Source organism: Phoxinus phoxinus, assembly GCF_949152265.1.
Source record: "Phoxinus phoxinus genome assembly, chromosome: 16".
NCBI classification, from domain to species: Eukaryota; Metazoa; Chordata; class Actinopteri; order Cypriniformes; family Leuciscidae; genus Phoxinus; species Phoxinus phoxinus.
Window position 1 is genome coordinate 4,509,919 of NC_136891.1, and position 14,173 is coordinate 4,524,091.

A 14,173-nucleotide genomic window follows, 5' to 3' on the forward strand; every position below is an offset into this window, starting at 1 on the left:
CTTTTTCTCAGAGTGAGAAATGAATAAGTGTCATGTCCTTAACCCTGGTGATCTTTGCGTGTCGGTCAAAAATGACAAGATTTTTTTTTTTTTTTTTATGAAATGAATGTACCATATTTTATTTCGATAATGTTTTTTATTCAATATTTTGTATTCTTAGGGGATTTTATGGTACTAAATTATATTTGCACTGTATTTATAATCCATTTATTCACTTTTTGAGCATAGACCTGAAAATGTAATTTCCAACTTTAACTGCATAAATCTTGAATGCTTTAGAGCACAGACTTAAGTTTGAATCTCTTTTCAAAGATGACACTTGGCAGATTATTGATATTGTTTAAAAGTTTTAAAAAGTGAACTTTAAAAAAAAGTTACAGAATTTTGTTTATTGTTATGAAAAATGTGCAAAAATACTATTTCAAATTTTGAAACTATTATATATTTTCAAAAACATGTTTTACTCTAAAACTGAGAGAAAATCAAAGCCATAAATCTAAACAATTATGTTGAAAATTTTAATCTGAATCTGATATCTCAAAAAAATGAGCTTTCAGTAAGATTTTGTTTGACCGCAGTACCAAATGGTTCCACTAGATGAAATTCGTCTCCCATTCATTTCCAATGGGTCATTTTTGACCGTGAGGAGCACAAGTGTGACTAATTTATTTTCAGGACCAATTAACCCGTTTGAATCATGTCCATGATTTTTTGTGTGTGTGTGTGTGTTCACATAGCAAGTGCCAAAACCTTTACCAAGTTTCATACCATTCCGATGAAGAAAAAGATAAAAAAAAAAACAATTGTAAATAGTAAATGCGAATATAAAGTTAAATATATTTCACATATATATATTAATATGATAAATCCCAACCAAGGGTACATGTAGTGTATACATAAGTGTATAAAATAAAATATAATCCAAATATTAGGTCTGTCAAAAGTTTTTACTGTCCTAATAATATAAAGTTAAATATATTTTATATAATACAAATATAATATTAATAGGATTAATTCCAACCAGAGGTACATGTATACTGAAGTTTATCAAATAAAATAAAAATATTAGGTCTGTCAAAATAATTTCTTTACAGCCCTAATAACAGGTTAAATATATTTCATATAATATAAATATCATATAAATATCATATTAATTAACAGCGTAACACTTTCAGTTTAGGAAAGAAAAATAAATAATGTGTAACTGTATTTCCTGATTTGTGTGAAAGAGACTTTATCATTTTGAGTTTTGCCCACTAAAATAAAAGGTATTTCTAGAAAAAGGCTATCAAATTATATAATTATTATGTTTCCACTCTAAACTGAGATATAATTATTCACATGTTGGCTGTAACTTTCCCATTTACTTTTGTGAATCAAACCTAAATGTGTTTTTGGATGGAGAAAGTCATTTAATTTTGCTACAAATTTCCTTATTTCCTATTAACATCCCATCAGCCAACAAGACCAATATCAAAACATAAGAAAGTGTGTGTGTGGGTGGGGGTGGGGGGGTGGGGTGGGGTGGGGTAAATAAGACTAAATAAGTTGAGAAACACTGTCCTAAAGCGTCACACTTTTATTTTTTAATACTAAACAATGAAACTAAATCTGTAAACCGCCGCACAGACATCACTTCCCCTCTGGACAGTGTGACCCCTAAAGGTCAAAGGTCAGGCTGGGTCAGCAGGTCAAATGCAGGTGTTTGTGGGCAGCTGTGACCTTAGAGAAAGTGTTTTGTAAAAGGAAAGAGAGGCCAAATGTGGCATATCTAGAGACCAGAATATCACTTGAGGGAGGAGTCTTTTCATTTAGACCAGGAACCTCCGAGACGCCATAGAGAAACAAGCCTTCAGAATACCTGAGGCCCTGTTCACTCCTGGTATTAAGATGCGTTTTGGTCGATCGGATCACAAGTAGACGAGGGAGACACATATCCGTTTACACCTGGTGTTTTAATCCGTCTCTTGTCCACTTTCAAACACTTCTGTCCTGATTTCTTCGAGGAGAGGGTCTTTCCAGTAGGCCTATGGGTTTTCCAGATCTTTCGATCTAATGGATGAAATAAGCTCGCGCAATTGGCTAGTTGCACATGGCCGCCATGTTGGATTTCCGAACAGCGAGTGTGCGGTTAGACACTTCCGGTTTCGCATTACGGCCGGTGCAGGGAGCCGGAGAAAGCCGAAAATGATCTCTTATAGTTGTTTATAGAATTAATTATATCACGTAAAATACTACTAAGATCCATATTACTATCACACGAGCAAATGGCGATTAAATGCACGGATGCATAGTCAGATTAATGAATGAAATACAACTGTTCACGAACAGAAGATTGTATTCTGTTCAGATGCTGCATACGCAATGACAATTATTATGCCTACCGTAAATATATAGAGTTACAACTACGATTAGAGTTGTTGAATAAAATACCCCGTGAATGTTCACACGTTTGCCTTGATAGGCTACAATTTATCTCCATGAAAACTATTTTCTCAATTCTGTGCATATTTTCACTGACTTGCATCAATTGCTCGATCAATATTATAAAAAAAGCATTGAAACGCACAGGTGAAATACACTGAAAACTATACATTTTAAAAAATGCTGGGTTGTTTTAACCTAATTTTGGGTCAAATATGGACAAATTAACCGTTGGGTTAAATTTTTTAATAACATTTTTAACCCAATGTTTGGGTTTGTCCATATTTGACCCAAAATTGGGTTGAAACAACCCAGCATTTTTTAGGTATGCATTTAAAAATTTGGTCAGGTTGAAGTCATCCCTCCGGATCTTCTGCATCCACTCAGCCCGTACCGCATGCGTCAACTGAGGCTGTCACCCTCCGAAAGGCAAGTCGCCTCTCTTGAATCTCCTGCTCTCGCTGTCAGATCACCGGAAGTACTGGCCGAACTAGTAGCCGAACGCTGTGAGTGTGTGTTAGACATCAGGAATGCTGAGAGAACATTGTGCTTGGTACATTTTTCATCTTTTGTGGCTGTGCACATTCGACCACGTGAGCGTTTACACTACGAAAGTGTTTTCGACTACATCTGGAAGTGGTTGAAAGTGGACAAGCTTAAAACGTTTTAAACCCCGTTTACACTTGTATTGAATCCACTTGTGATCCGATCGACCAAAAAAACTCCCCCTGTCTTCCATTGGTCAGCCAAACAGTCCCGCCCCCAAACTCACACCATTGAGTCAATCTTCTTGGTCAAGTTGCTCAAACAACGGAACAAATGTTTTGGGAAAAGTTTTGAAATAGATTACGTCCATTGCAGTTGGAATACGAGAAAGTATTTTAACATCGAAAAAACAACAGACTTCACCTTTAAATATAAATAAATCCATGTCAAATTCTCTCACTGAAGCAGAAAATATATCTGGCAACTACAAGTGGGAACGATTCCCAGTGTCAATCAGCTGGTGTTTGTGTAGAGAGATGTCAGATAAGAGCTTCAGCAATCAACCACCCAGACGCAAAGTTTATGATTCAGAATTATTCATCTCGAAGACGTCCCGCTGTTATCAGCACTGAGCATCACTGCACAAATATCACATTTAATGTGCGTGAGAAACTTCAGAAATGTGTGGGGTTAATAATTACGCTGATTGTTTTCTGCTGCGGTTTGTTTTGAGTCTGACGGTCACGAGACGGAGTAACCGTGTGCGTTGGGTCGGCACAGGAGCCGGTTCTGGGCTCGTTGCCCTCGGTTACAGCTGTCCACCTGCCAATCAGACGTCGGCGCGCGAGTGAGTGAGAGTGTGTGTGCGTGTCAGTGCTGTGTGACAGTATAATTATGAGGCTCGCTGCAGGCTATCACAGGCCTATAACAGACGTTTATCGATCGTTCGGCAGAGGGAATTTATCAATGTCCAGACCATGGGACACACACACACACACACGTAGAGTTCACACTGTCTGACCTCTCACGCGTCAGATGGATGGATGCTGGAATGAGACTTTATTAGAAAGCAAGACTTTACAGAAGTTTTGACAGGACAGACAGTGTGTGTGTGTGTGTGTGTGTGTGTGTGTGTGTGTGTGTGTGTGTGTGTGTGTGTGTGTGTGTGTGTGTGTGTGTGTGTGTGTGTGTGTGTTTTGAGCTGTTGTCAGTCTAAACTGCACTGTAACCCCGGCAGTCACCCCACACACAAAGTCAAAAAGGTCAGAGGTCAGCTTTTATATGTCTAATGTGACATAAAAGTCTTTTTTTTAAGACTCTGCAAGTATGCATTAAATTGATCAAAAGTGACAATTTATTATGTTATAAAAGATTTATTTTTCAAATAAACACTTTTTTTTCTTACTTTCTATTCATCAAATAATCCTGGGGAAAAAAGCATCACGGTTTCCATAAAAATATGAAGGAGCGGAACTGTTTTCAACATTAATAATATTAGTAAATGTTTTTTAATGCTGAGGCAGAATTAATCTCTCATTGACCTTGATTTTACAATTTTTGCCATTTTTTGTGAGTGTACTATACAATATTTAATACAATACTATACTTGCAGTACATGGAGTATACAATATTTTAACCTTACCAAGTCGGTAAGTAACAAACTTACTAAAAGTACTGAATGATCTGTAGTGTTTATATAATGGGTCCATACCGTCCATAGATATACATAATAAAGGCTAGATGTCTCGTCCGCGCTGCTGGCCAATGGAGGTCGACGTCCGCACCCGGCGGCCATCTTGTCACAGTCAGCTCGCTCACTCGTAACATTGTGTTTTAATGGTGCATGTACTTTTTAAATAACCATAACTTGCTAAATTCTACACCGATTCAAACGGGTTGGTTTGTTATAAACGTCAGAGATGTAGTTATGACACTGCATACTTATGAATAATAATAATATTATATATTTCAACGTGTTCAAGCATCCAGAATTATAGCCATGTTAATAACGTTTGTAAGAAACCAAACCGTTTGTAAATCCGTCAAGATTTCAGCGAGATAAGAGTATTAGTGTTTGTGCAGATCACTCACCTTACATCAGGAACCACAGAGCAAGAAAGCTTGCCTGTGACAAGATGGCCGCCGGTGATGACGCAAGGGACTAGGGACGCTAGGGACTCTGCTGTAAGACATCTAGCCTTTATTATGTATATCTATGGGCCTGTCCATATACACTTGCTGTCTTTGCTCTTGACCACTTGTCTTCTTGCATGACGTATTTCCTGTATTTGGCCCAAATGTTCAAGTAGGCGTGAAGACCGCAAGTGTGTGAAGAACTTTTGATTACCCGATGGGAAACACTTATAGTGTTGCAAAAATCAAGTGTTTACAGAGCTTTATTTTCAGTAAGGATTTCCATGGCCGATCAGGCCGACCAGTGCTGCATCACAAAAGTTTATCATTTGCACGTGTTTTTAAGCCTCTGCGATGTAAATATCCAAGTGCAAGAAGACACGAAAGATAACTCAATTCACAGTGCGATTAGTTTTGTTTGCGCAGGCCAGACAGCGTGCGAATGCTGAATTGAGCTCTCTTTCACGTCTTCTTGCGCTTGAACAGACATTATTTATTCACATAGAATTACATAAAAAATGCCAGTCTTGGTGAGTATCCTAGAAAACATAGTCTGTTACATTTTAAGTGAACATAATCCGTGCAGCTCTTAAAGTGACAGCAGCCTAATAAACCTGCTTCTGTCTCTGTTTTAATGTTAATTAAACAACAATGGACAAAGAAAAAAAAGCACTCACTGCTCTTGACTGAATAACTTTTGTAACTTTAATAAGTACTAATCTATATTTAATTTATACAGTGAAGACTATTTATTGTGTGAAGACTACTTATACAGTGCTATTTTACATTTGATTAATAATTTTCTCAACCTGGAAATTACGGTTAGACTTACCAGAAACACATGAAAAGCACTGTTTGTTTTTATTGCATTTGTGCTATTGCTTGTAATTTTCTTAGTTTTTTTTAGTTTTTTTCTTATTTTGAGAGTTGACTTGTCTTTAACAATATTTTACATTTATGAGTTAGGCCAGTAGTTTTTGGTGTCACAACCTTATTTTTTTAAGGTTATGGGTCAAAAACTATGAAGTCAATAACTAGGCCTGTTTTATTTATTTTGTGGTGCAGGGCCAGTTGAAAAAAATGTTTATGTAATATCTAATTAATTTAACTTAGTGTAATATTTTCCTCGAAATCTCGCAATTTCAGGGCAAGTGAGTTCCCGAACATGATGCATGATGGGATATGCTTAGCGGTATTCGAGATGTGTGGGTTTGTGTTTAGGGCACTTTAAGACATGGGACAGTCTTGCGTACTTCCTGTTGCGTACACGTGTTCTCAAGTGTGTGTGTTTGGACAAGCGCAATGACTATGTGTATGATCTGAAAGCATTGTTTGATTTTGAGTACAGGTGAAGGTTTTGATTTTGGGTTTTTTTTGTGAATGTAGTTCAAAAGGGTGAAGGTTTCAAGAAATGTGTCTTTGGAATTGTGAAAAAATGTAAAATGTATTAAAATAGAAATCAGTTGTTTTAAATTGTAATTATATTTCACAATATTACTGTTTTTATTGTATTTTTTATCAAATAAATACAGCCTTGGTGAGCAGAAGAGACTTCCTAAAACATTTTTTTTTTTAAATATAACCAACCTCACATTTTTGAACAGTATGTGAATGTATAAGTATGTGTGTATAATATTAGTTTACTTATTCATCAGTTCATCCTTTGAAAATGTCCCCGAAGGAAGATTTGATCACATATAGCTCATTTTTGAGGAGAGTTTTGTTTTTCAAAGGACCGCTAAGCACACAAACACACTTAGCTAATGCTCAAAGCTGCCTCTCTGACATCATTAATTCTAACAATAACTGACAACAAGAATTAATATCTCATCATAACATGACTCTAACATTAATAATCCATCAGTAGTCAGTGAATAATCCAGTCGTGCAGGAGCTGAAATTGAAAATCTCTCTGGATCTCCTCTGGCTAATATTTACAAGCTCTGACGGCAAGAGGAAAAACATCCCTGATTTATGAAAACTTAAGTCAGTGTCAAAGCCAAATTTGTAAAAGTTGTATCATTCAAAATATTTCTGTACGGAGGCTTAATAACCAAGCTTGTCTAACTGTTTAATAATAAAACAGTCAATTCCAAACTATGAAAAATGCTATGCTAATAAAAAAGCCATAAATCTCTAAAGGCAAAAGCACAGGAAATTGTGTCACTTTTTCTCAGCGAGGCCTCGTTGAGCTTTTAAAGTGGAACGGCTGCCTGTATTATGGAGAACTAATACACTTTTTTCAGACGATCACGCTGGATCATGGGATCACAGGAAGTCAAATGAACTGCAATATTACACAGGAAAGACAAACAAGACGGTGCTGATGGCAAGACTGCAGTATTATGAGAGTTTGTAGGATCCCAATTCACATATACGCTAATGATGGTAAAAATAAACACTAAATATGATTTAAAAAGTACTTGAGCATTAAGAAAGTATGGTGTAATTGGGACATAATATAACATCATAACAGTTTCTCTTGATATGGCAGACCGCATTTACATGTAAACATTGACTCATTCACATTTATGTATTTGACAGACACGTTTATCAAAAGCACCGTACAGTGTGCTTGAACTATATATTTTAAGCTTATGTGCAAAAATAAATAGCCTAAAACCTGTGACAGTAGTAGCTACTAAAGCTGGTTGAGCCACAGGAACACAATAAAACCATATAGCAATGCATTATGATTGAACTATTTCAACATTCCTGTGGTTGCATTGGCTCAGCATTTGTCTAAACCTTATAAAGTCAAAGGTGAATACTCACAAACTCACTCTCTTCTGTAGCACAAGGGACTGTGGGCAATATGAGTGCAAACAGCATGAGAGAAAAAGAAAATCCACTGGAGTGTAAGTTATATAATCAGGGCATCTTTGGCATACTTTTTTCGAGTGCTCTGATTCGTGATGCACTAATGCTAATTCTATTAAGGATCATTAATTTTATTTATAATTTAGAAGCGATTGTGTGAACTGACATGCATCCATATTCTGACTTGGGTTCAGAGGTTGGGCATTTCTCGGTTTGCGCGATAGTCAGCACTGACATCTAGTGGCGGAGGAGAGCAGCTCAGCTCGGTCAGGCCAAAGGTCTGATTCAAACCTGGTAATATACAGAAAGTATGGATGTGCAAATGCAACATTAAGAATGAATCGTTCAGATTGATTTCTAAGTGACTGATAAAAATTTAATAAATGCGTGTCATCATTGATCATGTGACTCTTTGTACAGACACTGAAGCTCTTGAAACAAAATCATGAATCATCAGGTTTTGTTCTTGTCAGCTCCAGTGTTGCTGCATTCATTTTCACTCAAATTGTTATGCTTATAATCAGGGCCAAAAAAAACCCCATTGAAATATATATATTTTTTAATAATTAGCTTGAAATAAAATAAACTTTGACTGAAATAAAAGGAAATATAATTTTTATTTATTTAAATATCAGCTAGTTGCCAAGACAGCATTTCTCATTTTTGTTTAGTTTAACTTGGAAGTACTAAAGTAATTACAACTAAATAAATTAGTAAAAGTATACGGAAATATTTTTAAAAGAATAATAATAAAAATGAGGGGAAAAAACACAAAATTGCTAAAACTTAAATTTTAAAAAATAAAATCTAAAAATAAAAACTAAATAATAATAACAAAAACTATAATAGTATATCAATCACCAAAATAACACTGCTTTATATATATATATAGTGTGTGTGTGTGTGTGTGTGTGTGTGTGTGTGTGTGTGTGTGTGTGTGTGTGTGTGTGTGTGTGTGTGTGTCCTATTATTGGCTATATACACTATACACTAAAAACACACACACACACACACACACACACTCACACATGTTATATATTTATAAACTTTTATTTTAGATGAAATTAATCACGATTAATCAATTTGACAGCACTATATATATATATATTGCATCTCAGACTTTCGGACACAAAAGGAGACGTTTAGTGAAATGTCCAGGCTGCTCTCCTCCACATAATGCAAGTGAATTACGATCTGGGCTTTAATATTTGGTCATAATAAAAGATAACAGAATGTACATTTTTTGGGAGGAAACTGTTTCGCTGTCACGCTTTCATAGTGAAAATGTTTCTTTCTGACACTTTGCCCAGTGTTGTAAGATGACTTTATCAGTGTGAATGATTTTCCTCCATGCAGAGACTGAGAGAGTCAGGAGACCGACATCTTTCATGTGCATTTCAGGAGCACATATATTCAGCATGTGTGTGTGTCAGTGTGTGTGTTCCAGGTAAAGAGTGTTTCTCAGGTGAGATGTGCTCTGCTTAACTTTCCCTGCAGTTGTGTTCCCTCGGCCGCCCGCGGCTCATCCCGCTAAAGAGAGTAATTTGGCTTATCTTATCACGTAGACCTCACAGCTGCCTTTTGATTCCTCTCCCTCCTTCTCCTCTTTTCTCTTTTTTTGGGCTCTGCTCTTTTTCTCATTTAGTCCAACAAAGATTGTCCTCGGAGATTGACCTTGCGTTTGCCCGCGGGCCGAAGCCCTCATGCTAGTAACTAGATAACACACTCTATCAGCGAGAGTGAAATCGTTGGGAGAACACACTGCTGATAGTAGCATCAATCCAGGCCTGACACCGCCCGGGTCAACCATTTATCTCCCATAATGCCCCGGGCCATGCACTCGCCATCTTGCTTTGCTACATCCTTTTTTTAATAACCTTGGCCACGTTGCGTTTCCACATTGCTCTTCCTTTCTAATCTGCTATAAAGTCTGTGTGTGTGTTTGATTTGCACAGGAGTAGTGAAGGTGAACGGATTTACTCGGATATCTCTGATTTCTGTCTCCGGTTATTTGTAAAACACATACACACGCTTCTGCTGTTTTTACATCAAACTAATTAGAGTTATCAAGCTAACCCAAACCTTATCCCTATATATACACACATATGGGATAGGGCTTGGGTTAGTCTGATAATATAATATAAAAAAAAAAATTTTGTTCAAAAATATTACAAAATCTCACTGACCCTAAACTTTTAAATATATATATATAAGTTTAGGGTCAGTAAGATTTTGTAATATATATAAAAAATAGAAAATGAAGTATTTTATGCTCACCAAGGCTGCATTTATTCAATCAAAATACAGTAATATCATTAATATTGTGAAATATTATTACAATTTAAAATAACTGTTTTCTATGTGAATGTATTTATTCCTGTGATCAAAGCTGAATTTTCAGCATCATTACTCCAGTCTTCAGTGTCACATGATCCTTCAGAAATTACTCTAATATGAGGATTTGATACTCAAGAAACATTTCTGATTATTATCAATGTTGGAAACATATTTTTTTCTGGATTTTGTTTGATTAATAGAAAGTTCAAAAGAACAGCATCTTTTGTAACATTATACAAATACATTATTTAAATCTATCTATCTGATTATCAATATCTATATATAGATAGATAATATAGATATATCTATCTAGCCTATATTATCAATATCTAAATATATATATATCTATCTATCTATCAATATCTATCTATCTATCTATCTATCTATCTATCTATCTATCTATCTATCTATCTATCTATCTATCTATCTATCTATCTATCTATCTATCTATCTATCGTCTGCCTGTCAATACACTTTTAATAACTATTTAAATGTCTTTAGTCATATCCCTGATTCACCTGCAAGTAATCATAACATTACGAAAAGCGATAACATGATACTGAATGACTGTTAATACAAATGGATTATTGTAATCGTCTCGCTTTCTGTCATTCGCTGGTGATTGAATTCTGACATCTCATTGGCCAAGAGAAATAACCCCAATAGTCTGTTAGTGTGAGTGTCTGTAACGGAGCTTTTGATTGGCTGTTAGGATAACAGACACTCCATCACTGTCTGTCGTTGCTATAGTGAGGAGCTCAGAGTGGTGGAGGATGAACGCTGGAGGGAGAGAGGGAGAGGAAGAAGAGAAGAGGTTAAATGGTGTCTCATCAATCTTAATGAAATGCAATTATTTCTACCCGTATTAATCATTTTTGCGCGTTTGCTGCTGGCCACTTCGGTTAGCCATCCATCTCTCTCTCGCTCGTTCTGTCTTTCTCCGGATAATTCTGTTTCTTCTGCTGCAGTTGTTTGTTTACTTGGGGTCGTTTTTAACTTGTGCAGTCCTATCAGTTGCCATTAATTTGGTGTGTTGTGTGTGTGTGTGTGTGTGTGTGTGTGTGTGTGTGTGTGTGTGTGTGTGTGTGTGTGTGTGTGTGTGTGTGAGAGAGAGAGAGAGAGAGAGAGAGCAACGAACATGAAATATTCATTTTGGATTTATGTCTATGTCTAATATGTTACTTGTGTATGTAACGACGATCCATGTTTATGTTAGAAGGTCGCTGAAGATCATAATATACCAAGTTTATCCCTTCTTTCTTTTCTCTAGTCAAGTATAAAAAAAACACCGAAGTTCTGACAGAATTCCCCGTGAATTGGGCTGATTGTATAGCGACCTCTGCTGACAGAGTAAAGTAAGTACAATCGATTGGATTAAACAATTACTCCAAAAAAAAACTATTAATAATTTATAAATCCCTTCTGAATATTTTAATATGAAAATAAGCATCTAATGCGAGTTTAAGGGATACTATACTTATAAAATATGTCAATGTTTTATATAAAATTCACTGAAATTGTACAAAAGTTTGGTGTCAGGGACATTTTTATATTTAGATTTTTTTATATAGAGGGAGAAATTAATATTTTGTTCAGCAAATACACATTCATTTGATCAAAAGTGACAGTTAATATATTTAAAATGGTACAAAAGGTTTATATTTCAAATAAATGCTGTTCTTTTTAACTTTCTATTTAAAAGATATATACAGTAAAGGTCAAAAGTTTGGAAACATTATTTTTAATGTTGTTGAAAGAAATATCTTATGCTAATCAAGACTACATTTATTTGATTAAAAAAGTACTATAATATTGTGAAATATTATTACAATTTAAAATAATGTTTTTCTATTTTAATATACTTTAATATATCATTTATTTCTGTGATGCAAAGCTGAATTTTCATCACTTAAGATCTACTTAAGATTTTTTTTATAACCTGTGCTGTGATACTTTTTTCAGGATTCATTGATGAATAAAACTTTTTAAAAAGGAGCAGCATTTATTTCAAATAGAAATCTTTTGTAACAATATATAATATCGTTCAAAAGTTTGGGGTCAGAAAATGTTTTTTATTTCTTTTTCTGAAAGAAATGAATACTTTTATTCAGCAAGGATGTGTTAAATTGATTAAAAAAAGATAGTAAAGATTTATATTGTTAGAAAATATTTAGATTTTGAGTAAATGCTTTTAATTTTACCTTTTCAACATGTTTATTCCCAAAAAAATAAAAAAAATCAGACAAATCAAAAGGTAAAACTGTATTTAGACAACTCATATTCAATATAATTTGAGCCTGATAAACATTTTCTGAAGGTTAATCATCTATTTTGACTGATATTTTTTTTTTTTAGTTTTTCATTTTCTACCAGTTATAGACCCAGAATTCCCCCCACATTTTTCAACTAAAATGACGACTTCGATGGAAAACTTTTATGCAACATATTTAATGTTTTCATAATAGGTTTAATATCAATCAATCAAGTAGAACAGTTAAACATACTCAAAAGTCCTAAATTCACAGACAAAAAGGCAAAATGCATATAAACGTGGTTACAATGAGTGATATGTTCTTCAAATAATATCATAAGAGGCAATCAGTGCTTCGATGAAGTTAAAAACAGAAACGACCGCCGATCTGAATACACTTCGACAGCAGAACTGAGAAATGCACTGGAACTTAAAAGCATGACATTGTTAAAATGAGGGTTAATATATATACCAAAGAGCCGCACGTCAACGTTTAAATACACAGGGCATCAAATAAACCCACAGATATAAAATCTCTGAGAGACACAGTTATTTAAAGTTCAGCAGCCGTATGGCAACAGAGGTACTGGTCAAAATAACATTTGACTCATAAGAACATGATTTGATTGATTATTAAGACTGCAGTGATTAATTAGGCATTACGATAACAATCAAGACTTGCCAACCAACAGTTGTTATTTTCATTAGTCCTGGGCTTTGGTCAGTTTCATACATTCAGTGCTAAAAGTGAGGCAAAGTAAACCGCACAATGATCCGATTTCAAACAGAGAACAAAAAAAATAATAAAAGATCTGCTCAGAAATCACTTCTATATGAGGATGTCAAACATTCTGGCACTCTTGATGCAAACAGCATTAAATCAGTAGTTATAACATCATATTCCATTTTACATTGCGTATATATATATATATATTTAATACTGCTGCCGATGTCGAAGTCCTTCTCTAGTTTTGATGTTAAAAATAAACACAACTGGAATGATATTTATAGCAACTAATGCCCCAACATAATAGGATACTGTCTGCCTCTCGATTAAAGTCTAGCCATAACGCAATAAAAATAAAGGCACAAAAGCTAAACAATCTTTGCACGGAGCTGTCATGGAGAACTTATGGAGTCTGTGTTAGATCACGCTGAACCGTTACACATTCAGAAACTAGTTTGCTTGAACTGTCTCTAGAGTTATTCTAAAACAGGGAGAAATACAACGACACAATTCTACGTTCAGATAAAGAGATGAAAAGAGAGAAAATGAGGTAGACTTCTGTGTAAACACAAAGCAAATTATTACTGAAGAAGAAGACTATAATAAAACAAAAACTACAAGGACCTAACACTGTTAATCTTTAGGAAAACAAACGGAACGGAAAAGTACGGCTATGTGTAACTGAAGGAGGTAGTTCTAACGCACGGTGAGTTCGATGAGCAAACAGTCGATAGGTTCAGTTAATGGTCAATGCTTCCCTACAGAATAACATCAAATACACTTATTTGGTTCGTTCCCTGAGAGAAGTTCATCCTGAGAAGAATTGTGGGTAGAAATGTACAAAAATACACTGTATAAATCTGCAGTCGCTGTATGAGGTTTGGGATCTGAGTGTGCTATGTCTGTCATTTGGTCAGTTTCTTTCTCTCAGATTGTTGTTCTTGGTCTGTGCACTTGATTAAATGTGATGCGCGCACACACACACACACACACAC